The following is a 26,092-nucleotide window of genomic DNA, read 5'->3' as shown; positions in this document are numbered from 1 at the left end:
TATCTCTTATCAGTTGCCCTAAAGTATTTAGTGTATGTTTCTGAAATATCAATATAACACAAGGACATATAGTCAATATTGTGCCTATGGGTCATAGGCACAAAAGCATTCATCCTACTTTCCCAAAGCAAATACAAATTTATGTCAGAGAAAAAAAAATTAATAATTATATTTTCAGGAGGAGAGGGTGAAGAAGTGGAAGGGATGAAGGGGGGAAGACAAGAAAGGGAAGGGGGATATTTTGCTGACTAGTAAATGCTGTAAACAATTTACAAGACTGATGAACACGAACATGCAGGAAGCATCATAAGAAACATAGAATTAGCTTCAGCCTGGAGGAAAGAAAAGGCCAGCAGCCAGACATTTCACAAGCCACCAGGAAGCACTCATGTGAGCAGACTCAGGTACAGTCAAGCAAAGGAAGCATCCCGAGGACAGGTGAGTTTCAGGCCAGGTATTAGTAAAAGAGTGAAGAGAAGACTGGCAACCTTTGTCATTGCTGTTGACCTTCAGGTAAGGCTGACAAGTCAGTGGCTTTGGGAGTTGCATTTTGAAAAATGCTGTTCAGAGTACTTGGGAAATATTGTTCCATAAGACATGGAGTGTAATGAGAAGGAGAAAGGGGATGGCTAGACAGATGTGGAAGAGGCAGGAGGAAAGGAAAAGGGGAAAGAGAGTCTGGGGTCAGTAGAGGAAAATATTAAAGGTCCAGATAAGATCACATCATCAGTCAGATATTTTAATTTAGCACCTACTATACGCAGAACACTGAAACTCGATGCTGAGGATACAACAGAATAATAATAGATGCCACCATTTTTTGAATGTTTACAAAATGCCAGGTACTGTGGCAACAGGTTACACACCATTTTTTTGGTTTCATCTTAAAAACAGCTCCTGAGGTGAGGATTCTAGACTTGAGAGGTTAATCACAGCTAGTTACTGGCCATCAGGGATTCCCAAACCATGTCTTTCAGAGTTAAGATAATGTACTTTCCTTCTTCTCTCTCCTCATCTTCATTTTAATTTTTATAGGATTTTAAAAAATGCATTTGTGTATATTGTTAACCATAAAAAGGATACATATTTACTGTAGAAAAATTGGGAAACACTGTTAATAAGGTAAAAAAGTAATATTTTTTCAAATCTATGCAATTTTAAAGAAGTACAAGAAACACCCTGAAATTGATTGCTAAAACATGTGTGAAAAATCCTGTTCTTGCACTCATATTGACACCATCATCCTTTTTAAAAATTTTTTAAAATAATTAATTAATTTTTATTATTTATTTATTTATTTTTGGCTGTGTTGGGTCTTCATTGCTGCGCGCTGGTTTTGTCTAGTCGTGGCGAGCGGGGGCTACTCTTCATGCGGTGCGCAGGCTTCTCACTGTGGTGGCTTCTCTTGTTGTCGAGCACAGGCTCTAGGTGCGTGGGCTTCAGTAGTTGTGGCACACGGGCTAGTTGCTCCGCGGCATGTGAGATCTTCCCGGACCAGGGCTCAAACCCGTGTCCCCTGCATTGGCAGGCGGATTCTTAACCACCAGACCACCAGGGAAGTCCCATCATCCTTTTTAAAAATGCCCATTTGATAAAGGAAAAGGGAAGCTCATCTTTATCTTAATTGCATTTCTCTATTACTACTGAAGTATTATGGTTTTTCATGTTTTCGGCCTTGGCCTCTCCTACGTTGTGTGTGTGTTACACACTAGTATCTTTTCTTCATTTTCTTTTGGAATGTCTGTTTCTAATTGGTTTGTAAAATTATTTCAAGAATATTAACTTTGTTATACATGGTAAACATTTTCTCTAGTTTCTCTTGTTTTGATTATAGGAAGTTTTGACATAAAGAAAATTTTCATTCTTGTGTAATCAAATTTATTGTACAATCCCTTTATGTTTTCATCTTTTGCTTTCTTTCATTTGGAAAGACCTGCTTCACCCCAAGATTGGCTTTGTTATCTTCTAATGGGCTGGGTTTTGAAGGAGGCAAGGGATGGGGATTGACCCAGAGGAGGAGAAGGAAGGGATTTAGGGACTCAAAGCTAATACGGTGATGGGGTTGGTGTTGCCAGAAGCAGGTACTGGCAAATAGAAATTGGATTTCATCAGTCTATGGAAAGCAGACATGGAGAAGAAGCTATATAGGTTTGGGGCCTTGAAGACTGGGCTGTGAAGCCTGGTATTTATTTGTTAAACAGGAAATAGAGACTCATGCCAGCCTCTCCCAAAAGGGAATCACAGATGGGAAAAGGGCACTATATAACAATGAATTTACTAGAAGTTGCACAGATGCAGGGAGCCAGAAGAACTGGGATGCTGTTGCTGCAATCCAGGCCCCAGGTGATGACACTAAATCAGCAGGGCTGGCTGGAGAAGTGGAATGGAAGAGGCAGGTCCAAGAGATGTTTCTGCAGGGTAAACAACAAAAAATAAAAAACAGCAGCAAGAACAAACCCAGGGGCTTCCCTAGTGGTGCAGTGGTTAAGAATCTGCCTGCCAATGCAGGGGACACAAGTTTGAGCCCTTGTCCCAGAAGATACCACATGCCGCGGAGCAACTAAGCCCATGAGCCACAACTACTGAGCCTGCACATCACAACTACTGAGATTGCGTGCCACAAGTACTGAAGCCCTTGTGCCTAGAGGCCATGCTCTGCAACAAGAGAAGCCACCGCAATGAGAGGCCCGCGCACCACAACGAAGAGTAGCCCTGGCTCGCTGCAACTAGAGAAAACCCATGCACAGCAACAAAACCCAATGCAGCCAAAAATAAATAAAATAAAATAAATGAATTTAAAAAAAAAAGGACAAACCCAGGACTTTGTGACTTAATACACACAAAAGGAGGAGACATACAAAAGACATTAAACAAAAAGACATACAAAAGACGTTAAAAGAAGTTAAAACATCTCCTGTGTTTGGAGAAGGTGAGGTTTCTGTTTCAATGACAGCAGCAGGGAGATTTGGAAGGATAAACTGGTTTTGGGAGCGGCAAAGTTTAGTGTTTGGATACTCTGATTTCTGGGTGCTGATGGAATATTTCTATAAGCACCTATCCCATGGGTGAGGAGAGAGAGAGAGAAGCTCATTGGTGGAAGGAAGGAAACTTGAGATCAGCAAGGAAACTAAGAGACTTGATTCTCTCTTCTCCAACATATCACTCTGAGCAGGGCCTGTGCTTGAAGGAAAATAAAACAGCTTGCTCTCTCCTTAGGCATGTTTGGGGACTGACTAGTTAATGAGCATGGAGCCTAAAAGGTGTAATTTCGAGAAATGACAGCTTTCATATTGGTGTCTATGCTTGGGGTAAGACCCTCTAAGTAGGGTTGCCAGATAAAATATAGATTTCAGTTACATTTGAATTTAAGATAAACTGTTAAAAAATTTAGTATAAGTATGACCCAAATGTTGTATGGGACACCTTTATACTAAAAAAATTATTCACTGTTTATCTGAAATTCACATTTAATTTGCTGTCATATATTTTTATTTGCTAAACCTGGAAACCCTACCTTTAAGGGGAGATTTTCCAAGAAGACGGCAGTTTGTACTAGTGGTTGGTGACAGCTGGGAAACAGAAAACACAGCAGGAAATCTCAACTTCCCAAAGATGAGAAGATGCAAATGAAGCAGGTGGAAGAGATGATAAATGCAGAACGGATGAATTAATCACTTTGTGTTTCTTGAGCACCTGCTTTGCACTGTGTGGGTAATTTGGGGGCTTCACTCAAAGAGATTACAATGAGTTTTAAGTTAATACCTATAATTGGTTATTTAACAATCATGTACTGAGAACATATTGTGTGCTGGGTTCAGGCCTGGGCACTAAGTACTCAGATTAAGAAGATCGTGTTGGAGGTCACAACCGTAGAGGAGACTAGAATAACTCAGGAAATATCATTTGGAGACCAATTCAAGAGGAAATCTAATTGGGAACTAAAAGTGTGGCTTCTGAGAGCAAAAATTTGAGCTAAGAAGTGATGTTTCTTCTATCTCCATGGCTTTGCTTAGTTTTCAGAAGCAGCCGTAGTTCAAAGGGAGTAGAAATCAGCTGAAGGTCACACATTAGTGAAAGGATAGGGCCTTGGAGCCAAGCCTTGAGTCACTCTAAAGCTCTGTGTGTGACACCACACTGCTGCTGTAAGAAAGATCTCATGAAACATGCCAGCTGTTCACACTGACATGAAGATGAAAAAGTCTGAAGATGAAAAGTCACTGCAGGAATATTCTGAAAACAAAGTGCTGAGCAATAACATTCTTCCTCCAGCTTCCCTTTTTCCTCCAAGTTCCTGGATCCTTTGTAAGAGGGATTTCTTCCTTGAGAAAGTTGAGAGTGCAGATGAGTTTTCCTGATGAGGGTGAACGATGGCGAAGAGTTCCTTGCTAGATAGATCTGAGAAAGCTGATGTGGAATTTCCTGTGTCCCAGATCCCCTTCATGTCCCCTTCTACCCTGTCAGTAACTCAGCATCTGATACAAGAGTGGCTGTGAGTTCATGAGATCTCTGCAGCCCATCTGATGGGAAAACTGGCGCCTCAGGCACAGCACCGTATTTCCTTTCTTAGGGCATCGCTGGTACAGGGCCAGAGACAAAAGGACTTGCTAGTGTTTTTAAGAGTAATTCACAATTTATAAAGGGCTATAATCCACGTTTCTCTTGTTACTCAGAAAAATCCTGGGAATTACTTTCATATGGGGAACGCAAATCTCAGAGATGACAGGAGATTAATCCAATTCACACTGCCTAAAAATGTTAGTGTTGGGATTTGGGACCTAAATTCTTCTAACCTTAAATCTCACAATTACTCCCATCACAGCTGCCTGTCTTCTAGGCAATTTGTAAACATACCAATAAAATCCTGTTTCTGAGGACCATCTTCTGAGGACTTGAGCTTTTGGATATGAGAACTTATTATTAAGGGATTTGGCCTCAACCCTTGCCCTTCTTTCTGGTAATAAAAACTACCATTTGCTGGGCACATTCCCTGTACTATGCATCACTGAAGCAAGTAAGTTTTTCAATGCTTAACTATTTATTATTCAGGCTTTAAACATGCTCCTTTCCAAAACAACATGAGTCCTGCTCATCCCCTCAAAATGTTACAATCTTTCAAGTGCCTGCTTTTATTTTTTTAAATATTTATTTATCTGGCTATGCCGGGTCTTAGTTGCAGATGCGGGATCTATTTCCCTGACCGGGGATCGAACCCGGGCCCCCTCCATTGGGAGCATGGAGTCTTAGCCACTGGACCACCAGGGAAGTCCATCAGGTGCCTACTTTTAATAAAGACTCTACTATGGTTTCTCAACTAGATGTGGTCAGCCCAGTTTTTGGACTTTGGGTGAAATTTGCAGGGTTGACATCTCCAGGAATGCTCAAGTGTTTTGTTGAAGGCACACATCCTCTTATCTTTCAGCGAGGAGGGTCCCGTGTTAATTTTCCTGAAGGTTTAAGATGAGGAAGGAAGTCACAATGAAGAGGGGGGTAGGTCAGGAACGGGAACTGCACAACATCTCCTGATGGGAAAGATTCAGAACAGGGCCGCTGTGTGCTCACTGCTTCACTTAGTTGATTAGCAAATATTTACTGAGCACGTGCAGCACCTACATGCTAGCTGTATGGGGACTCTGGCCATATCCTCCTAGCACATGGGAGTAGATAGACAAGTTAATAGGTCATTTTAGTTTCCTCTTTCTACTCAAAATGCCTGCAGAGCATAAAGGATCAGTACTCGACTTTAAGTTCTAATCACAGATATTGATCTGCAGGTTGGGGAACATTGCTTTTATTCTTTTTTTTTTTAAGCTCACATATTTTGAGCTTTTACTATTTGCCTGGTGATATGCTAAATACTTTTATATTCATCATCTCAGACTCTTGTTTCCTTATTCGTAAAATAGAGGCAATAATGGTAGCTGGCTTGTGGGATTATATTAAATGAGATGATGAAAATAACAGCTACAATTTGTTGAGAGTGAGCCTTATGCCAGACACCATTGTAAGCATAGTAACTATTTAATTAAATCCTTACAAAACTCATGAGGTGGATACCCTTTTCTTTTTTAAATTGAAGTATAGTTGATTTATGATGTTGTGTTAGTTTCAGGTGTACAGCAAAATGATTCAGTTATATGTATATACATATATAATACATATATATATTCTTTTTCAGATTCTTTTTCGTTTTAGGTTATTACAAGATATTGAATAACTATACAGTAGGTCCCTATGCTACACAGTAGGTCCTTGTTGTTCATATATTTTATATAAAGTAGTGTGTATATGTTAATCTCAAATTCCTAATTTATCCCTTTCTCCCCCAGCCCCCTACTTTCCCCTTTGGTAACCATAAATTTGTTTTCTATGTCTGTGAGTCTATTTCTGTTTTGTAAATAAGTTCATTTATATTTTTTTAGATTCCACATATGAGTGATATCATATGGTATTTGTCTTTGTCTGATTTACTTCACTTAGTATGATAATCTCTAGGTCCATCCATGTTGCTGCAAATGGCATTATTTCATTCTTTTTTATGGCTGAGTAATATTCCATAACATTCCATTGTGTGTGTGTATGTATGTATGTATGTATATATATATATATATATATATATATATATATATACACATACGACATCCTTTTTATCCACTCATGTGTCGATGGACATTTTGGTTGCTTCCATGTCTTGGCTATTGTAAATAGTGCTGTTATGAGGTGGATACTGTTATTAGCCTCATTTTACGGATAAGCATATTGAGGCTCAGATTGGTTAAGTAAATTGCCCAAGCTCACAAGGAAAATAAGGGACAGAGTTTGGACTCTAATCTAGGTTGGTCAGAGATTAAAGCTATGTGCTCAGCTACTGATCCATGGTGCCTTTGTAATAAAAGTGTAAGAAGATTCTAATGCATGGTTTGGCGATGGCCGCTCTCCATTTGTAGTTTCTAATCTATTTTGCAACACTATAAACAGTTTTAAAAACTAAAATTAAAAATTTTCTCTGCTCAACAGCGTTGCACAGGTTTATTCTTGACCAAACAAATAGAAAAACAAGGTCATCCCTTTGGGGCTTGGAAGCTAAAGTGAATACATTTCCACTGCATGCTCCCTTTTTGCCTTAATTTTTTTTCTCTGGTTAAAAATAGTCTTTGATGACCTTTGGGAGCAATCTTGAAGGGGAAAAATTCACCAAAGGGCAACATATAGCCTGAACTGAAAGTGAGAGGGTAGAGAGTAGGGAGGGAATTAATATTTATTAAACTCCTCTATATGCCAGTCATCTTAAGTATGTTATTCAACTCATGTTGCTCATCAAGACTTATTGAGCACCTAAAACACACCTGGAAGTGTGCTGATGATGATCTATCAAATTCTTACCACAACATTGCAAAATGAGGACACAAAACCTCAAAGAAGTTAAGAAATTTGCCCAAGGTCACATGACCGGTTGTTGACAGAACCAAGTTTCAAACTCTGGTCAGCCTGCTTTCAGTCTGTGCTATTTTTATTACTTTTCTGCTTTGCCCAGGTGATGCTGGAAAAGGAATTCTCTGAGATTCTAAGTTGATAAACCCAAGTTTTAAGTCTCAGTTGATAGACCCAAACCACATCCTAGCCCCTCACCCTTGTTCACCATTGGTTGACTCACACCTCCAGAAAAGATGGGAAATTAGAGGAGACCAATAAATTCAGATTCAGTGAACTAAGTATTGCTTTAAGCACTATTTTGGAAAATGTCTAGTAACTTTCAGTTTGGCTTTGAACAAATACCTTTTAGGAGTTGCTGATTGCTCTGGAGAGTCTAAATACCACAGTTTTCCAAAGTCTAGAAGCTCTGCAATGAGTGTAGTGTTTGCACATCTCAGAAGCAGGTCACTAGAGCTGATAGGGCCAGAAATCCTCTGACATGAGGCAGAGCTCCTCCAGGCATAAACAGGCTCGGGGCCAACAACTCCTGCTCTGAGCAGTCCAAACGGAGCTAGAAACAAAAGGCATCGAGCGAAATTTTTCACAGGATAATCCACAAGGTCAGTCTCACACTTGCCTCTGTCAGCTATGTGGAGAGGCACGTGTTTTTAGAATGTTTCGTACTATTCTCTTATGCATTAGAAAACCAAACATCAAAGAGAATAGCTTGCTCCTGAATTCTGTGGCTACAGTGTTTACCATCAAGATTCCACTTTTTCCTTTTTATTTTTTTAATGAATTTATTTGTTTTATTTATTTATTTTTGGCTGCTTTTGTTCTTCGTTGCTGTGCGTGGCTTCCTCTAATTGTGGCGAGCGGGGGTTATTCTTCCTTGCAGTGCACGGGCTTCTCATTGTGGTGGATTCTCTTGTTGTGGAGCATGGGCTCTAGGGACGTGGGCTTCAGTAGTTGTGGCACGTGGGCTTCAGTAGTTGTGGCTCGCAGGCTCTAGAGCGCAGGCTCAGTAGTTATGGCGCACGGGCTTAGTTGCTCCACGGCATGTGGGATCTTACCGGACCAGGGCTTGAACCCGCGTCTCCTGCATTGGCAGGTGGATTCTTAACCACTGTGCCACCAGGCAAGCTCAATTTTTTCCATTTTAAATTGCTTGGTACAATGAAGACAGAAATTAAAATAGTCTACCTTGGGAGTTCCCTGGTGGTCCAGTGGTTAGGACTTGGTGCTTTCAGTGCCGTGGCCCGGATGCAATAACTGGTCGGGGATCCAAGATCCCTCAAGTTGCGCGGTGTAGCCGAAAAAAATTAAAACAAAATATTCTACCTTTTACAAAAGATGACAGGTTCTAGCATTTACATCTCATAAATATCTGGTTGCTAAAAGAAAATCATCTGTTGATATCAACAAACTTTTACTGAGCACTTACCACACCCCAGCCATTGTGATAGTAGTTGATGATAAACTGATGAATGGCTCTTGCTTTCAAGAAGCTTCCAATCTAGTGAAAAAACAGCACAGACATGCAGAGTCATACCTAGAATAAAATGGGGTATTTTTCACAATTTAGGTACTTCCGAGGCAGGCTGCAGGGAGTTGGTGCCAGGTAGGGCCAGGCTCATATCCCTTCTGCTTCTTAATGACATGGGGACCTTGTCCAGACATTCCATCTCATCCATCATCAGTTTAGCTTTTTGTTAGAGATGAACAATGCCATCTCATAGGACTGTTTTGAATTCAGCACAGTACCAGACTCATATATCATCAAGGTGATCTGCCATAGTTTGTTTAGCCATTGCTCTGGGGTTTTTTTGAAAAATAATATGTGTGCCTGGTGAAAAAAAAAATTCAAACAGTAGTGAAGAACATAAAGCGTAAGTCTATCCTAGTTTACCTCCTTGGAGGTTATCACTCTTTTCAATCCTTTGTATGTTACTCCAGAGATGTTTTAATACTTAATATACATGCATACGTATCTTTTAAAATTTTTATACAAATGATAGCATCCTACATATACTGCTCTGCATTTTAGTTTATTTTAGAGATTTAAAAAATATCATTGCACATGGGCTTCCCTGGTGGCCCAGTGGTTGAGAGTCCGCCTGCTGATGCAGGGGACACGAGTTCGTGCCCTGGTCTGGGAGGATCCCACATGCCGTGGAGCGGCTGGGTCCGTGAGCCATGGCCACTGAGCCTGCGCGTCCGGAGCTTTGCTCCGCAACGGGAGAGGCCGCAACGGGAGAGGCCACAACAGTGAGAGGCCCGCGTACCGCAAGAAAGGAAAAAAAAAAAATCATTGCACAGAGATTGCATCATTCTTTTTGACTCTTTAGAATTACATTTTGTGGATATACTGCAATTTACATAACCATCACCCTGTTGATAGACATTTTGGTTATTCTCTACCTGTTGCTGTTCCAATGCTGCAGTGAATATTCTCCATATATATCTTGTATGTATATTTCTGTAGGATATATAGGATGCTGGGTCAAAGTTATGGTCATTTTTGATACATATTGTCAAATTATTCTCCAAAAAGATTGTACTAATTTATGCTCCCATCAACAACGTATGAGAATAGTTCCCCATACCCTAGCCAAAATAATGTATTGTCAAACTTTTTTATCTTTGCCAAACTGATGAAAAATAATATCTTACGTAGTTTTAATTTTCAGATCTCTCATTCTAAGTGAAGCTGAACATCTTTATTATATGTTCAGGGACTTCCCCGGTGGCCCAATGGGTAAGACGCCATGCTCCCAATGCAGGGGGCCCAGGTTCAATCCCTGGTCGGGGAACTAAGATCCCGCACGCATGCCACAACTAAGACCTGGTGCGGCCAAAAATAAATAAATAATAAATAAATATTAAAAAAATAAAATATGTTCAAAAGCCATTTTTTGTTCAGAAAGTTTGCTATAACCTAATGCAATAACAGAAAGTTAAAGAAGCTAATGGAAGAGGGTGGATAACATAGAACACCCTGTTTGATATCGGAGATGAAAGATGAAGAAGACAAGATCTGTGCAGTGAAGACTGGCTATTAATAATACTTAGGCAAGAGAAGTTGCCATAGTCAAAATTGTGTTTTGACGGGCTTCCCTGGTGGCGCAGTGGTTGAGAGTCCGCCTGCCGATGCAGGGAACGCGGGTTCGTGCCCCGGTCCGGGAAGATCCCACGTGCCGCGGAGCGGCTGGGCCCGTGAGCCATGGCCGCTGAGCCTGCGTGTCCAGAGCTTGCGCGTCCGGAGCCTGTGCTCCGCAACAGGAGAAGCCACAACAGTGAGAGGCCCGCGTATCGCCAAAAAAAAAAAAAAAAAAAAAAAAGTGTTTTGAGAATCTTTGGACAGTTTGGATGATGTACTGGAAGTGCCAAGGGAACTGGAGGGAGGGAAAAACCTTAGTTAAAAACTTGATGCAATAATCTAGGCTAAAGACAATAGTATCCTGAACTAAGGCACTGCCAAAAAGAATGGAGGTGGTGAAACTAATTTGAAAAGCATTTCAGAAGCAGAATCAAAAAAACTTAACCCAATAAATGTCAGATATGCAAGAAGAGAGAAGTAATTTAGGCAAATGAATGGATTGCAAAGAAAGGGAACACATGATGGGGAATTTGGCCTCTAACATTACTAAATACCTACTAAGTAAGGGTTTTTGTTAGTTGGTTTTATATATATATATATATATATATATATATATATATATATGAACATTGAACAATGACAATAATACACACACATTGTATTAATTCAATTCACAATAACCTTATTAGGGAAATATTATAATCCATTTAAATTTTTAAAAACCAAATTAGAAAAGTTAAGTAACGTGCAAAATAAAAAACTATTGAATTGTCCTGATTCATATCAGAATTCAAAGTTGGACATATCTGACTGCAAAACCATTTATACTATTTCAAGTTACCGATGCTTAAAGAAAAGATTTAAGGAGAAAAAATTATCTTACATCATGCAGGGAAGCAAACTGCCCACAACACTTGCAAAGCACCAGGAATTATTCCCTGAGCTATCATATCATCAGTTTAGTTTAAATATGACAATTATCAGAGGAACCCATTATAATTCACAGCTGTCTCCATTCTGAATTGACCAAGGTCAGTTACCCTCTTCACAGAAAACAACCTCTTGCCTTCCCCCCGTCACTTCTCTGCAACTCACTTGGGAAAACATGTCAAATTGCATTAAGACTTTGATACTGTAAATAGTTATATTCAAATGTTACACAAAAATGGCTGGCCAAGAAGATAACATGTTCATTAAATATACTGACTGTTAAATTGGATGGGGATTGTGAACACATAATTAATGTAACTACTTTGGAAGAGTAATGGGCTACTGGGGAAAAAAAATTCTTATTATTTGGACTGGATGTTATATAGTATCCATAAAAGCAGATTCTATACCGTTGCTTATCTTGGAGAAATCATATATTTATATTTCACTTAGCACAAATCAACTTGCGAGCTTCCTTCCATATGCATTATTATTTTATTCTGTCTTTTCATTGGATAAATGCTTTTATCGTTGTAACCAGTTAGTGTTTGCTGAGCCTGGCAAGGTAATTGATTACATGGCTCTTTAGTCTATTGTTTCCAAAGCTAATTATACACTTCACATACTAACTCCTTAATGAAGACAGTTTAAAAAAAGGAAACACTAAGTCAAAACAAAAAAATATGAACAAGAATATCTAACTATATATAATGAACACTAATTCCCCAGGTATTGAATTATGGAGTAAAGGTAAAGATATGACATAATAACTCTTCAGAAAAATAACACAAAAGTACAAGTTTCAAGTTTCTTAAATTTGGACCAGGATAAAGAGGGAACTTGGAGTGAGATCAGGTTAAAAAAAAAAAAAAAAGAAAAAAAGAAAAAGGGGATAAGAAACCCCAAAAGGCTATGATTAGCTTTACAAACATCTGGGGTGTGAGCAGCATAGGAAGAGAGATCAGCCTTGTTCTATAAGAGAATTTAGACAGGAAACTAGAAGGCAGAATCTGTCAGGAAAGAAACTTTCTAAGAGAGTTGTCCTTTTCTCTGAGTTCCCCCAGAGAGGAGAGTGAATCTTGATTACCCATGTTTCTTAGGGCCCCACCCAGTACCTGATGAAGAGAAGGGTTTGCGGAGTAAATTGAGTAAATGGAATAGACTACATGGGAGGTAGGGAGCTATCACTGGAGGTGGCTGGGAAGTTGGAGTGAATCCAAGAAAAGATAGGATTAGAGTACACACTTGATTATATTTATGGTCCTTTCTAACTAACTATGATTCTTATATTCTGAAGATTTCCAAGATGTTTGCAAATCTTTAACATAATATGATCAGCCTGTTCTCTGTCACATATTTTACCTTTGAAATATATTTCCAGTCTATTGACTTCCGTCCATCTCTGCTGTCAGTCTCTTAGCCCAAACCACAATCTTTTCGTACCTGAATTACTGTACTGGACTCCAAAAAAGTTTCCTTGGTTCTGCTTTTGCAGACAATGTATTCTTTAATATTGTAATCAGATTATATAGCCCTCCTGCTTGTAACCCCTTAATGGAAAAAAAAGAAGAGAAATAAACAGTAGAAAGACGGCAATAAATTGTATATTGTTTAGAGATGATATAATTGCTTACCTGGGGAAAAACAAGAGAATCAACTGAATAACTATTACAGACAAGAAGAGAATTTAGTTCAGTGGTTGGATTACAAAATTAACTCACAGAAAAACTACTATGCAAACTTCAAGCAAACAATGACCAGTTTGAAAATATAATGCAGTAAATATCTTCATTAACAATATCAACAAAAAAGACAAATGTCTAGGAATAAATTATGAGAAATGCACAAGGTCTCTATTATAATACTAAGGAACACAGAACAATTAGAAAGGCAGCTCCTCTTCATGGGTAGGAAGACTCAACATCAGAAACAGAATGTATAATTTCAAGTTCTCCTAATAAAAATCCTCACAGAATTTTCTTTTGGAAGTAGATAAGCTGATTCTCAAATTCATATAAATCAAATTTAAAAGAATAGCAATAAATACTCTATAAAAAAGTCCCACCATATATTAAAATATTTTAAAGTTACAATAACTAAGACAGAAAGAGATCAGTGAACAGAGGAAAAACCATAAAAAATACAGTCAAATACACATAGGAATTTAATATATTATAAAGGTCTCATTTCAAATTATTGGGGAAAGATGGCTTATTCAATAACTGTTAAATAAAAAATCAGGATATTCATCTGGGGAAAAAAAATTAGCTTGTAGCCATATCTCATACCGTATACCAAAAATAAATTCCAGATAAATCAAAGATTTCATTATCATTTTAAAATTACTAACAGACATAAGGAGGTATTTTGTAATTTCAGAGTGAAGAAAAGGAATAAACAAACTGTCATTATTCACACATGACATGGTTATATACATAGAAAATCCAAAGGATCCTACAGATAAATTACTAGAATTAAAAAGCAAGTTTAAGAAGGTTGCAGTATAAAGGCCAAAATACAAATCAATTGTATTTCTATGCACCAGCAACAAACAGGAATTAAAATCTTTAAAGTTTCAAATAATACTTAGAAATAAATTCACACCAAAAAAATGTGCAAGATCTTTGCATAGAAAACTATGAACTTTATTGAGAAAAATTAAAGAAGAACTAAAAAAAAGAAAGGAAGGATATACTATATTCATGGGTTGGAAGACTCGATTATTTTATAGATATCAATTCTATTATCTATAGATGCATTGCAATTCCAATCCAGATCCCAAGAAGACTTTTGTTTTGTTTATGAAACTCCATAAGGTGATTCTAAAATTTGTAGGGACATGGAAGGTCCAATAGCAGCTAAGACACTTTTGAAAAAGAACAAGGTTGGACTAACTGCTTCATCAGATATCAAGACTTATTTTAAAGCTATAGTAATTAAGTCAGTATGGTAACGGCAAGGCAAGAAAATAGACCAATGGGGTAAAACACGAAGCTTAGGAATGAACTGCCGCATTAACATCTGATTTATCATAGAGGTGGAACAGTGAGGAAAGGATGGTCTTTCAATAAATGGTACTGGGTCATTAGATATCCATATACTAAAAAAAGGAAAGACAATATACAAAACTCAACACCAGGTAGATTATAGCCCTAAATGTGGAAAGTGGAACAATACAACTTCTAGGAGATTACATCAGGGAATATCTACCTTGAGATAGAGGAAAAGTTCCTAAACAGAACCCAAAAAAGCACAATACAGAAAGACTGATCAGTTAACTACATTAAATGAAGAACTTCTATTCATATAGAGACAGCATTAAGAAAATGAAAAGGCAAAGCACAGGCTGAGAGAAGATGTGCAACACATATAATCTACAAGGACTTATATCTAGTATATAGAAAAAACACCTACAAATCAATAGAAGTTAAACAACTCAAATTTATAGATGGGCAAAAATCTTCAAAGGCGTGTCACAAAAGATGATATCCAAATGGTCAAAGAACATCAGTAGTCAGGGGAATGTTAATTACACAATGATATACCACAACATATTCACTAAGATGGCAAGCATTTAAAAGAAAAAGAAGGAAAAGGATGTGGAGCAACATCTTTTCAAACATTGCTGATGAGAATGTAAATTGGCACAACCAATGGGGAAACTCTTTGGTATTTGCTGTGGAAGTTGCATTTATACATACCTATGACCCAGCAATTCTACTCCTAGTAATATACCCAATAGAAATGCATTTACATGTGCACCAAGATACATATACAGGCACATTCACAGCAGCATTCAGCATTATTCGTATGAGTGAAAAACTGGAGACAATCAACATGACCATAAACAGTACAATGAATAATAAATGGTGGCATATTTTTATAACAGAATACTATACAATGGAGAAATAAACCCACAACATATGAGCTAAAGAAGTTAGATATACAGAATATCGCTGTATGTATTATTCCATTCTTAAAGCTCAAAAACAAGCAAAAAATGAAACTGTAGTGTTTAGAAATTCACTATTATGCAGTAAAACTAGAAGGAAAAGCAAGAAGTTATTACTATGAAAATTCAGGTTGGTGGTTACCTTTTAATGGGAGGGAGTGGGCACAAGGGGGCTGTAGGGATGCAGGCAGTGTACTAGTTCTTGATACTGATGTTGGTTACATGGGTGTTAGCTTTGTGGTCATTCATTGAGTTACACATTTTGTTTTGTGGACTTTTCTGTATGTGCATTATATTTCACAGTTTGAAAAAATCTTTAAAGAAACCCTTCTCTCTAGAGAGAAAGCAAATATGGCAAAATGTCAACAATTGCTACAACTAGGTGAAGAATATATGGGTACGGTGCTATTCTTTCAACTTTTTACATTTACAAAAATGTAAATGAACATTTTTAAAAGTTGGAGGAAAAACTCTATTTTGATCTAACTTCTCCTGTGGCTACTACCTAATTTCATCCCTTTCCTTATGGCAAAACTCCTTGAAAGTGTCTCTATTTTCAAGGTCTCCAGTTCCCTTACTCCAATGCTCTCTGAACATACTCCTACTGGGGTTTTGCTTCCACTATAGCAGTGAAACTGATCTTTCAACGTCACCAATGACCTCCACCTCCACATTGCTAAATCCAATGATTGTGTCTCAGTTTTTATCTTTATTTACTATCTGCAGCATTTTACACTGTTGATCTCTCTCCTCCCTGAAACATTTTCTAGCTTCCAGGACAATTGCCTGATTTTTCTCTTACTATTCCAGATACTTTTGTCATTCCCCTTTCCTTGTGCTCTTCATCTTCCTTGACCTCTAAATATTGGGCTCTGCCCCTGGACAGCACATGGACACTTCAAATCTTTACATAAATGTAATTTTTTCAGTGTGGCCTTATCTGGCCACCTTATCTAAAATTACGACCCTACACGTAACTCCTTTTCTTAGTTTATTAAAATATTCTCCTTAGCACTATTTAAAAATGCTATCTATTTTACTTATTTATTTTGTTTACTCCTTGTCTCCCACACTAGAATGTAACTTTCAAGAGTTACATGTTGCATGTCCAGAGCCTAGAACAATGCCTGGCACAGGTTAGGCACTCAGTGTTTGTTGAATAGTTAGTAAATTACACTTAAAGTAAAATCCATAGTCCTAGCTTATAAAACCCTATTTAGTCTTCATTTCATACTCCTTTAATTTCTCTAAACATACCAAGCTCTCCCCCCTCTCAGAGACCTTTCCACTTACTGTTCCCTCTGCTGAGAAAGCTTCTTCCTGGCTTTTCTCATACTGGCACCTCAGGGCTCAATTTATTCATTTTTATTTTAAAATATTTATTTATTTGGCTGCATCGGGTCTTAATTGCAGCACGCAGGATCTTCCGTTTTGGTGCGCGGGCCCTTTGTTGCGGCTTGCGGGCTTCTCTCTAGTCATGGCGTGCGAGCTCTAGAGCACATGGGCTTAGTTGCCCCGTGACATGTGAGATCTTAGTTGCCCAACTAGGGATCGAACCCGCGTCCCCTGAATTGGAAGGCAGATTCTTAACCACTGGACCACCAGGGAAGTCCCAGGGCTCAATTTAAATAGGCCCATTCTGACCACTCTGTTTCCCCTCTCTACTTACTTACTCTTTTATACATTACCTGTTTAGTTCTTTCACAGTAATTATCTATCACAATTTTCTTGTTAATTTATTTGATGACATGATTTTTGGTTTTTTGGTCTGTCTACCCTGGTCTAGTCTGTCTGTCTTTTTCATTGATATATCCCCAAGATCTAGCACAGGCCTGGTACAGAGTTGGTGGTCAATAAATGTCTAGTGAGTGAATGAATGAATAAATGGTGAAGTAAATAAATGAAAAACACAACTTTTCAGTGTTTAGAGCAGGGTTCAAATAGAAACCAAGAAGCTATGGCATCACTATCCAGGAGAGAACAAAGGATATTTGTCCTGATGCATCAAGAGCCCAGGATGACATACTCAGCATTCTTCTAGAGTCAACAACCTTTCAAGATCCTTTTCCCTTCTGAATAGTCTGACCAGTTACTGAGGGATAAAGAGCGAATGTGGAAATAGTCCACCTACACGCAATGGGCTCCTTTTGATGTACTAATCAGAGATGGTCTGAAATGCTTGGTTATGGGCAATTAAGGATGACTGGCCTTTGAGACCCAGTAGTTTGTTCTTGAAACATGATGGTTGTGTGGGAAGAGAAGTGGGAGGGTGGCTTCCTGGTTGGGGGCAAAGTACACTGTGTGTCCCACTCACTTCTCCACTTATTTTATTATTATTATTTGTTGGAGAGCAGTTTTACAGCAAATTAAAGTCAGGTTTAAAGGGAAAAAGAAACCACAACAAAGAAAAATGCAATTTGGAGGGGAGAGGTTGGTGGGGCGGAGGGCGGATCAATTTCATGAGGAGTGGGAGTCACTAAAGGCCAAGCATATCATTTACATGACACCACTGAATCTCTATAATACCCTTTCATGGTAAGTATTTAGTTCCCATTTAAAAGATGAAGAAATGGGGGGTTAGAAATATGAAGAATTTGTTCTAGTTCACACAGAAAGTAAGCAGCACCTTGATTCAAACCTTGATCCCTCTGATGTCAAGCTCATACATTTCCCGCCATAACTGGTAGTCTGCCCCCTCTTCCTCCAAAGGAACAGTCCTGGACCCCCAGAGCTTTGCACCTGAGATGATCGCCCCAGAGTTCCCTCTACAACGCTATTTTATGATGTATTTCTCTCCATTCTCAGTGACTAGCACAGCGCCTGGTACATAGCTGGCTCTTCAATAAAGGTCCATTGAGTAAAAAATAAAAAGAATGAACAAATGAACAAAGGAGATGTCTTAAACAATATAGCTTCCCTGTGAATCACATGTTGAGAACCAAAAACACTTAGTTTCCAGGGGTCTTCCTCCCCTCTGCAGCTCTCTAGGGAAAGGATGTCTCTTTAAGAATAGCACAAAAGACCTGGCAAAAAAAGGCTGCAGTTAGTCTGGGGTTGTGCTTCCTCTGCCTTGATCTGGGCAATACTCTGGTTGTAAAGCCTGTGGGATTATCTTCTGGTGGTATAGTAGCTGCCAATAACAATAAATGCCAACAACATTTACTAAGCACATATTATGTGCTAGGCACTGTGCTAAGCCCTTTCCATTTTTTACTTTATTTAATCCTAAAAAGTCTGAGAAAGAGACGTAAATCTATTATCTCATGTCACAGGTAAGGGAAAGAAAGTTTTGGCTTGACTATAAAATTTAACTGCCGGAGAGGGAGGGATAAATTAGGAGGTAGGGAATAACAGATATGCATTACTATAAATAAAATATATAACCAACAAGGACCTATTGTACAGCACAAGGAACTATATTCAATATTTTATAATAACCTATAAGGGAAAAGAATATATATATATCACGGGTTCGAGCCCTGGTCGGGGAACTAACACAACATTGTGAATCAACTATACTTCAATTAAAAAAAAAATCAACGGCCAATTTGTGAAGCAAGTATTTTAAAGTCCCTACTTTTCTCTCTCCTTTCTCTCCTTTGCTTTCCTTCTAAGATGTAAAAATATAATGCCTTTAGAAACTCAATTGTTTGAGAAGAGAGGCATCAGGAAAAGATTTGCCCAGTCAAAAGACTCAAGAATCTGTAAGACATTGTATTTGCCCTGGAAAAGTGGTAGGACAGGGTTGCTCTCAAAAATATGCTGTGTTTGGGGGCTTCCCTGGTGGCGCAGTGGTTGAGAGTCTGCCTGCTGATGCAGGGTACACGGGTTCGTGCCCCGGTCCTGGAAGATCCCACATGCCGCGGAGCGGCTGGGCCCGTGAGCCATGGCCGCTGAGCCTGCGCGTCCAGAGCCTGTGCTCTGCAACGGGAGAGGCCACAACAGTGAGAGGCCTGTGTACCGCAAAAAAAAAAAAAAAAAAAAAAAATGCTGTGTTTGAATGCATCAAATTTGATGTCAAAAGCCCTGGATTTGAGTCCCAGCTTTATAGTTGACTATTTTTGGTTGTCATTAACCTTGAGGAAACTCAGCTTTCTCACATATGAAATGGGGGTAATACAAAACTGTTCCCCATAGGCTTGTACTAAGGATCAAAAGAAGGAATGTGATTTGGATAGAGTGAACCCATCTATAAATGCTGACTTTTGTTTTGTTTGGAGATGTGCTGGGCTTCCCCAGAACTCTCAAAGGTCAGGGTGTACCATGTAGTCCCAGTAGAGTGTCCCTTGTCATCAGAGCTTGTGACAGTTAAGTTTGTGTCCAGGATTCGACACAACAGTGCTGAGACTATTAGGAGCCATTTCTGTGCAGAGTTTTAGTTCTTCCTTCTTATCCAGACATTTGTTTACAGCAACAAAGAGCTGGAGACAAGAAGGTTTCTGAAGCACCAGGACTTGGGCTTCAGAAAGGGTATTATATTCAGAGCATTAAGAAGTGGGGTGAAAGATAGTTAGTCTGAACATGGAATATTTATTATGTCTTCTTTAATGTCTCGGAATAAAGTTTTGGTCTTCTCTCTAGAGATAGACACATCTTTTGTTAGATTATTCCTAGGTACTTGTTATGTTTAATGCTATTATAAGTTGTCCATTTCAGATACTTTTAAAAACTATTTGTGGGGCTTCCCTGGTGGCGCAGTGGTTGAGAGTCCACCTGCTGATGCAGGGGACACGGGTTCGTGCCCCGGTCCAGGAAGATCCCACATGCCGCGGAGCGGCTAGGCCCGTGAGCCATGGCCGCTGAGCCTGCGCGTCCAGAGCCTGTGCTCCTCAACGGGAGAGGCCACAACAGTGAGAGACCCGCATACCGCAAAAAAACAAAAAATAAACAAACAAAAAACCACAACTATTTGTGGCTGGTATATAAAAATGCAATTGATTTTTATAATTAGTCTTGTATGCAGTAAACTTTCTAAGCTCTTATTAAGTCTAATAATTTAAATGTAGTTGTTTTTCCTTTCTTCCTTTCCAATCCTTAACACCTTTATTTATATTTCTTTCTTGCTTTACTGTGCTGGCTAGGACCTCCAGGACAATGGGGAATAAAATAAATCTTTTATTCTTGATCTCAAAGGAAAATTTTTCATCTTTTAAACATTAAGTATTATATACTTTAAAAGTTATCCTTTATCAATTTAATACAGCTTTTGCTTCCTAAAGCATAAGTTTTTAAAAAATAGATATCCTTTATCAGCTTAAGAGCTTCTCTTCTACGGACTTCCCTGCTGGTCCAGTGGTTAAGAATCCGCCTTCCAATGCAGGGTGTGTGGATTCAATCCCTGGTCAGGGAACTAAGATCCCAATGACGAGGGGCAACTAAGCTTGTGAGCCACAACTACTGAGCTCGCACGCCTCAACAAGAGAGCCCACGTGCTGCAAACTACAGAGCCCACGCGCTCTGAAGCCTGCGTGCCACAATTAGAGAGAATCTGCACGCCACAACTGGAGAGAAGCCTGCACACCACAACGAAGACCTGATGCACTCAAAAAACAGAAAAAGATAAATTCTAGTCCCAGTTTGGTAAGGTTTTCGGTTTTATGAATGGATGTTGAATTTTATTAAAAATTTTCTGCTTCTATTGAAATGATGAAATGTGTTTATCCCATCAATCAGTTAAGGTATGAATTATATTTTGATTTTTAAAAATATTAAACCAAACATATTCCTGATATAAATACATGGTTATAATGTACATTCTGGGTTTGGTTTGCTAGTATTTTAAGATTATTGTATCCATATTAAAAAAAATGAAATCAGGGACTTCCCTGGTGGTCCAGTGGTTAAGAATCTGCCCTTCTACCACAGGGGGCATGGGTTCAATACCTGATGGGGAAACTAAGATTCAGCATGCAATGCCGCATAGCCAAAAAAAAAAAAAAAGAAAGAAAAATAGAAATCGTCCTATATATCCCATTTATCTTTGCAAAGTGGGTTTTACCATCTTAATTTTAGTTGTGACTCCTAAGAAGTGAATAATTGACCAGTGTCATATATAGATAGTTGGTGGCTATGCCAGTACTGGAAATCAGGTCTGTCTGAATACAAAGCCTGTTTGTCTCCTCTAAGCCACATAGCTTCCATGAACACTTATCAAGGCTTCAAAACCAATTGCCCAGCTCCTAAATGTTTTGAAAACATAAGATTCAGAGAAGGAGCACGATAAGGGTAATAGCAGCAAATAGTCTTGGGAGGCTGTGCTAATATTCTGATTCACCAAAGTCAAGAAGAAATAATTCATCTGCATTTGAGGAGAAAATGTGAAGCTAAAAGCCTAAGTAGCTATCCGTGCAATTCCATAGGAATCAACTTTGCAAATAAGCATAAAAAAGAGAAAACACAGCAAAAAGTTGCTAGATCAAAAATATGGCACGAGGGCTTCCCTGGTGGCGCAGTGGTTAAGAATCCACCTGGCAATGCAGGCGACAGGGGTTCGAGCCCTGGTCTGGGAAGATCCCACATGCCGCGGAGCAACTAAGCTCGTGTGCCACAACTACTGGGCCTGCGCTCTAGAGCCCGCGAGCCACAACTACTGAAGCCCCCATGCCTAGAGCCCATGCTCCGCCACAAGAGAAGCCACCACAATGAGAAGCCCACACACCACAACGAAGAGTAGCCCCCGCTCTCTGCAAGTAGAGAAAGCCCCCGCGCAGCAACAAAGACCCAACTCAGCCAAAAATAAATAAATAAATAAATTTAAAAATATATGACATTAGGGGCTTCCCTGGTGGCACAGTGGTTGAGAGTCTGCCTGCCGATGCAGGGTACACGGGTTCGTGCCCCGGCCCAGGAAGATCCCACATGCTGCAGAGCGGCTGGGCCCGTGAGCCACGGCCGCTGAGCCTGCGCGTCCGGAGCCTGTGCTCCGCAACGGGAGAGGCCACAACAGTGAGAGGCCTGCGTACAGCAAAAATAAATAAATAAATAAATAAAATTATATATATATATATATATATATATGACATTAGATCATTCAAAAACCAAGGGTAAACCAAATTATAGAAATTTAATTCCTCAAGATAAAAATATGGCTCCAGCTAAATACTGCAATGTTCAGAAAATGTGTTAAGAGTGAAGGAAGCTATTGATTATATATAGGCTAACTCGAGGGAGAAATTGAAAACCCACATTTCAGCTCTTGGATTTGAATAAACAAGAGAAAAACATCAAGATGGAGGAAGGGGCTTCCCTGGTGGTACAGTGGTTGGGCGTCCGCCTGCCGATGTGGGGGACGCGGGTTCATGCCCGGGTCTGGGAGGATCCCACATGCCGCGGAGCGGGGGACCCGTAAGCCGTGAGCCGTGGCCGCTGAGCCTGTGCGTCCAGAGTCTGTGCTCCGCAGCGGGGGAGGCCACGGCAGTGAGAGGCCCGCGTGCAGCAAAAAGAAAATGGAGGAAGGATTCCCAACGCAGCATAAAAAATGTATTCATACTTGTTATTACATCTTTATAAAACTTAGTGAAATGTGTTCACTTGATTTAGCAGCACAGCGTACGAGACACTGTAGGGATGGTATCTTCATTCCTTGAGGTGTCCCCAGGGTGTCTATGAAAATCTTTGGAAACCAGAGTGTAAATCCTTACATTTTTCACACTTTACCTGAAGTACTTTAACAGCTATTTGCTCATATCTCCCATAAAAGTAATCGTCATCTTTTAAGTTAATGAGGTTAATCACCCTTTTTATTGTACATAATGAGCCAGACACTGTGAACAATTTCTCTCGTCCTTCTCTGGGTTCTTGTCAAACCTTGTTTTAGTCAGGGTACACTAACTGCTGTAACGGTCACATCTCAGTGACTTAACACAACGAGTTTATTTCTGACTCAAATTACAATCCAATGGAGGTTGCAGGTGGTAGGGGGAGAAAGAGAGAGCCCCTTGCATAACGATTCTAATGGATCCTCTGATAGATGAAGGAAGAGAGCATGGACAATTGCATGGGAAAGCTTCATAGCTCAGGTTTGGAGGTGGTGTTGATCACTTCTGCCCGTTATTTCATTGGCCAGAACACAGTAATGTGGTTGCAAAGGAGGCCAGGAAATGTAGTCCTTTTACTTGCCCATGTTTTGATGAACAACTAGTCTCTACCACACTAGTAAATCAGGAAGATTAAATGAATTCTTTTTTTTTTTTTGCGGTACGCGGGCCTCTCACTGTTGTGGCCTGTCCCGTTGCGGAGCACAGGCGCCGGATGTGCAGGCTCAGCGGCCATGGCTCACGGGCCTAGCCGCTCCGCGGCATGTGGGATCTTCCCGGACCGGGGCACGAACCGGTGTCCCCTGCATCTGCAGGCGGACTCTCAACCACTGCACCACCAGGGAAGCCCAACACTGGTAGTTTTAATAGGTTTCATAGTCATAAAATGTGAGAACTACAGGGAACCATAGAGTATATACAGTCATTCTATAAATGAGAAGACTGAGGGTCAGAGAGCTGTGTCACTGAAGCCCAATTCAGATCAGCCCTAACTGTGCTCTGCAGCTTCTGACATCAAACTACATGAAATTTTAGGGGATCATAATGCTTGCTAGAGTTTGGTTATTGTTATCTACAGATGGGTCTCTTTAGTTGAAACTGGAGGACAGAAATTCAGAAACACACACACACACAAAGGTTTGTTTCTAGTTGAAGAAAACTGAAATGGGCTTTAGAATATACTTGATGCAAATTTTTTTATAGATGATGAGGCCCAGAAAGGGGATATGACTTTTTGAGAACAGGTTACTGGCAGAATCAGTACTAGAATCCCAGTTCTGTAGCTCCAGATAAAAATTCATCTTCACGTGAAGACCTCCTCTTCAGGGCTCATCTCTTTATTTGGTGTTTCTTATCTCTGAGAACCCAGGGCCCTTATACTAAACACAAAACACACTACCCGGGCTTCCCTGGTGGCGCAGTGGTTGAGAGTCCGCCTGCCAATGCAGGGGATGCGGGTTCGTGCCCCGGTCCGGGAGGATCCCGCGTGCCGCGGAGCGGCTGGGCCCGTGAGCCGTGGCCGCTGGGCCTGCGCGTTCGGAGCCTGTGCTCCGCGGCGGGAGAGGCCACAACAGTGAGAGGCCCGCATACCGCAAAAAAAAAAAAAAAACAAAAAACACACTACCCATATCTACCCTTCCATGTACACTGTTCCACTGTCAGGCCCTAATCTCCAATTCTGCCCACTGACCCCTACCCTCTTTCTAACCTAAGACACACACACTACATACACAATGCACCCTTTACCTTTTCTGAGTCCTAATTCCTTTCAACAGCTTCATCTACAAACCAAGGTGTGGACAACTAACAATGGCATAATGATTCAGCCCCTCTTTGGATATCTGTATTTCTAAAGAGGCTTAAGATAAAAGGTGCTGTCCCAAAAGACATACTTTTTTGAATTAAGAGTAGATATACATAGAACATTCCAGCATTAATTTTTGAAAAATAAAATTAATTTTTATCACAAATTATAAAAAGAGAGAATTTTGGGGGGTGATCCAACTGTTCTATACCTTGATTGTGGTGATTACATGACTGTGCATTTGCCAAAACCTGTAGAATTATACATCAAAAAGAGTGAATTGGGGCTTCCCTGGTGGCGCAGTGGTTGGGAGTCCGCCTGCCAGTGCAGGGGACACGGGTTCGAGCCCTGGTCCGGGAGGATCCCACATGCCGCGGGGCGGCTGGGCCTGTGAGCCACAACTACTGAGCCCACACACCACAACTGCTGAAGCCCGCGTGCCTGGAGCCTGTGCTCCGCGGCAGGAGAGGCCACCGCAATGAGAAGCCTGCGTGCAGCAGCGAAGACCCAATGCGGCCAAAAATAAATAAATAAATTTATTTAAAAAAAAAAAAAAAGAGTGAATTGTACTATGTAAATCTAAAAACTTTAAAAAGGGGAATAAAAAAGTGATTTCACAGCCCATTAATATCCTTTAGTTTTCCTGCCCAGAAGCAACCACAGTGTAATGTCTTATAATGACATTCTAGTGGTGGAAATTTAGTCACTGAGTCAGACTTACTGGGGAGATGTTTTTGGAAATGATTTTTTTAGAACTCTTAAACCAGGAAATCATCTATTCCACTATAATATTACACTGCAGCTTTTCTGACTTACAGATCTATTTTTCCACTTCTCCTCCACAAGACTGTTAGACTCCGAATAGCATGTTCCCTGTTTAGTTACCTTGGTGTCCCAGAATCTACCTAGTATAATATCTGACACCTAGTGGATACTCAATGAATATTTACTGAAGAAACAGAAGTCCTGTTTTAAGCACAGAAGGAAATGTGAAAACAAATACGGTATAGCTCTTGGTCTCAAAGAATCTTCAAACTTAGTGGTCATGTTACCTCAATATAGTTAGTAGTACACAAACTAAGTGGGAAATAAGAGGACAGAAGGTAGGGAAAGATTATTGTGTAGGCTGATAATGGAAGCTTTCATCTTATTTTAATGTACCATAATGAGCATTAGTATATTGTGTGTAACAGGGGACCCTTCAATGTCCTTTCATAGAGCTGTGGTTGATGAAAAACCTGGGTGACAGGAAAAGAGACCAGATGGCGGTAGTCCATCTAAAAATGTTTTACCTAATTGCAGAGTATTTTTTATTTTTAAAGAAACTGAGGATGGAACAGCCTTTGACGAAACTGCATCAT

At 39.8% G+C, this 26,092-nt stretch overlaps 1 long non-coding RNA gene across 4 annotated transcripts in view; it reads right to left on the bottom strand.

The window, feature by feature from the left end:
* Positions 1–1,870: 1,870 nt before the first annotated feature.
* Positions 1,871–26,092, bottom strand: part of LOC132526202 (uncharacterized) — a 36,526-nt gene continuing 12,304 nt past the window's right edge. For 3 of the 4 annotated variants that reach the window (XR_009542491.1, XR_009542492.1, XR_009542489.1), the window contains 4 exons: positions 12,884–12,990; positions 9,765–9,889; positions 8,614–9,256; positions 1,871–2,411 (listed from right to left, as the gene is read on the bottom strand). This is a non-coding gene — a long non-coding RNA (uncharacterized LOC132526202). Of the gene's footprint in view, positions 2,412–8,613; positions 9,257–9,764; positions 9,890–12,802; positions 12,991–26,092 lie in introns of all 4 variants that reach the window. The other variant, XR_009542490.1, reaches the window with a different exon arrangement.

The sequence above is a fragment of the Lagenorhynchus albirostris genome, chromosome 9, assembly GCF_949774975.1.
Source record: "Lagenorhynchus albirostris chromosome 9, mLagAlb1.1, whole genome shotgun sequence".
Classification (NCBI taxonomy): Eukaryota; Metazoa; Chordata; class Mammalia; order Artiodactyla; family Delphinidae; genus Lagenorhynchus; species Lagenorhynchus albirostris.
This window is presented reverse-complemented; position numbering and strand designations above follow the sequence as displayed.